The sequence below is a fragment of the Poecilia latipinna genome, unplaced genomic scaffold (assembly GCF_001443285.1).
Source record: "Poecilia latipinna isolate Pla-1442-1.1 unplaced genomic scaffold, P_latipinna-1.0 Scaffold307, whole genome shotgun sequence".
NCBI lineage: Eukaryota > Metazoa > Chordata > Actinopteri > Cyprinodontiformes > Poeciliidae > Poecilia > Poecilia latipinna.
In genome coordinates this window covers 271,071-274,401 of record NW_015112923.1, presented here as the reverse complement: position 1 = coordinate 274,401, position 3,331 = coordinate 271,071, and the positions used below count along the sequence as shown (strand labels likewise).

The 3,331-nt window shown below is 39.9% G+C and overlaps 1 long non-coding RNA gene across 1 annotated transcript in view; it reads right to left on the bottom strand.

The window, feature by feature from the left end:
* Nucleotides 1–6: 6 nt before the first annotated feature.
* The window catches only part of LOC106948781 (uncharacterized), a 22,467-nt gene continuing 19,142 nt past the window's right edge, over nt 7–3,331 (bottom strand). Inside the window, exon 4 of the long non-coding RNA XR_001425249.1 lies at nt 7–1,181. This is a non-coding gene — a long non-coding RNA (uncharacterized LOC106948781). The remainder of the gene's footprint in view (nt 1,182–3,331) is intronic.

Sequence of the window (3,331 nt, the reverse complement as noted above, 5' to 3'; positions counted from 1 at the left end):
TTATCATCATCTTCTAGACTTTTGTCAGGATTGCTAATAAAAAATTATCTCAAACCTTACAAGTGAACTCTGCACTGCATTCTTGAAAGGTGCATGTCAGTTTAAGCATGTAAAGTGAGCTTTAATGGTTCCTTTGTGAACGTTAGCTCGTAAACAACGCCAAGAAAACCCCCAGATTTGTCTCCAATAAAGCTGGGGAGAAGCTTAGAGTGCGTTTATGTGACGGATCTGCGTCCTAGAGTTTGAAAAAAACAAACGGAGCACGCTTTAAACCATAATCTGAAAACAGAAACAAACGGTAACCAAGACAGAATGAAGCCCAGGGTAACTCTGGAGGAGCAGGAGAGATTCAAAGCTCAAGTAGGAAAATCTGTTAAAGTGACAGTAATCTAATCAGTGATAATTGTACTTGAACAGAGTGTGTGCGGTGTCATGCTGTGGGAAGGCTTTACTAAGGAACTGGGATGCTGGTCAAGGTTATCAGAGCCAAATTAGTGAAATACTGGAAACATATTGGTTAGAATATTCGAGCTCAAAATTCAGTTGTGGTAAAACGTGAAGATGTCCAAAAAAAAAAAAATCTCTGTATCAAATCTCACTGAGCTGTTCTCCAAGAAAAGAAAGGGACAAAATTTTAGTCTGCAGATGCTGAAAGCTCGTAGATAAACGTCAAAACACTTGGAGCTGTAATTGCACCTAAATGTTTTTCAAAACAGGATATAGGATTCAAAGTACTGAGATCTTTTTTAAATTGAAACCATTTGTTGTTTTCCGTCCTTTCCGATAAACGGACGATAAACTTTCTATAACAGACAAAAGATGCAAAGAAGGCTCTGTGAATCTCGCTGTAAGATGGCTAAAAACGTGACATCCAGGCTCACTGACAGCAATGGCTAAACTTTTAAAAAACATCCGTCGCTGAAGCGGCGCTTCATTGGTCACATCAGTCTCATATTTCCCAGTCTTCGTAAACGAGGACCTTGGAGATGACTGCGCTTTGATCGTTTCTCCTCCATCTCCTTCGCTTTTCATTTGCTCTGCACTCTGCACTACCGCGGTTTGTCCGTCCTGGTGTCTCTGTCTTCCCTCGACTGCCTCTACTCCTGATTCAAGCACGCGCAGCGGGGGATTGTGGGCATGGGGACCTCACGCTGTGAAGGATCTCTCTGGCTCTGGCGGAGCTGAAGGTCAAACACACTCATGATCAGAATCGTGGGACAACACTGAAGAGGTTGAAAATAAAGAGTGCTCAGAGATACTTAAGGTCTGTTTTCTCTTTGCATTGTTTGCTGCAGACAGTCTGCTTCTGCAAAGGCCACATTTTAGAGCCCAGCGTAAATGGCAACAGTTTTTTTCTTTTTATTTTTTTACATCTTTAAATATCTACTTCATGCAAATATTCAAAATGAACGAGTTCACGATGTTCTATATCACCCTATGTACAGGGGGGAATTTGTAAAGAAAAGAACGTTAGAAAACAATTTTAAAAATTGCAGCGTTGTCTTTGTAGGGAATATATTTCTTGTCGCATTTGCTTTGGCCGTCCTCCTCTCTCATTTAAATGAGCTTGGCTCTTGACTGATGAAGCAAACCAAACAAAAACACCAGCAAAGAATAAAGAAAATCATCTGTTTCTCTGAATGGAAAAGAAAAAGAAGAAGAAGAAAAAAAACTCCTGGTTGCCAGACGAAAGCTTTTACTTTTCTCTTTCGGAATTTTTTGGAAGCATTTACATTTTTCAAAAGTCCACCAAAGAAAATAGCCCCGGGGACAGAAATGTCTGATCTGCATATTGAAGCCTGAACAGAGGGCGCAAGAAGAGGAGGAAGAGGTGGAGGAGGAGGAGGGGTGAGGGGCGGGAGGGCGACAGAGGGAGTCTCCGCACACATGATCCGAGGTTGATCGTAAAGAAACAATAATGTCAATTAGCTGACGGTGTCATGCTCATTACGCTGGATTAATTGCAGCATTCGCTAACAGATTATAGTTGTAGTTGTCGAGCGGCTCCCCGGTTGAGAGGGTTGAAGCAGGGGCGGCTGGGTGGGGGCAGCGAGAAAAAATGTGCATCATAAGAAGGCCTCTTCACCCGGCTTCCTTCATGAATAACAAATAGAGGAGCCAGAGCTGTGACCAGGCAGCACAACACATGAAAAACATTACTGCCTTCCCTGATTTATCTGCTTTTCCCCACATTATGGCGGGACGCACGCAACATGTGAAACACTGTGGAGCTTTTTGTGCCATTTGGATGCACATTGGGCTGTTTCACAAAACGCAGCTCGGTAATAAGCAGATTTTACCATGTGGAAGATGTTATTTTACACCCATACATGATCAGAATGAAGTTTTTTGTGACAAGTGCAAAAACTTATATCACAGTGATATTCCTGGTGTTTTAACGCAAATTTCATGAGTTTATTTCTATATTTGTTTTGTCATTTAGCCCCAATGACAGCCCCGGTGGTTATAGTTGGTGTATTTAAGATGCCTTCCTGTATTCTAGGTTAGCTGAATGGGCTACAGCAGTAAACAGTTTGACCACTGATTCTACAAAAATGTTTTAGCAGCATCATAAATTCTAACTGAGACTTTTCCTAAGACAATTTTTTGCCTTTGGCTGCGTGTATTTACATACAGCCCCCGCCGCATTTATCAGCATCCGTGTTAAAGATGTGCGAAAAAATCCTAAAATAAGCTCCTCTTACATTGCTGTGTTATTACTCTGGGTAAAAAAAATCTGCTGCTGTTCTCTAAAAGTGGACTACGAAAATTTTAAAACACCCATCATCGTTTTCCTCTCTCTAGATGATGGAAAGATACATTTGGTTTTAAACTTTGTAATTATTGCTCCGTATGTGCACAAGCTTGGTGGTGATTTCTTATAGCAAATGACTCACAAAGAACAACTTGCTTTAAATGGAACATTCTCTCGTCTTATTAATTTTGAACAGCAGCGGGGAGAAATTTACCTCTGAACCACATCCCATTTTCACCTATTGTAGAGAAATTCTGGCCTAAGCTGTCACCTTGGGACTTTTTGTCACCTCATTTTTATTCACCAGGGAAACAGGAAGGTTTGGCTTACTAATTAGAAGTACCTAGACACTCTGTTTAACTTTGGAAATTAATTACATGTTAAAAAAAAAATTTTTCAGGTATTTTCTTTTTTTTTTTTTTTTTTAGAATTTTTAAGGGTTTGTGGAATTGTAAATTTTGTTAAAAAATCATAACTTATTTCTTTACACGTTTTCCCTTCAACTGACAAAAGTAACAGAAGTTTGATATTTTTTCCCATATCGCAAGTTTATATAGCTGCAATAAAAGATTATGT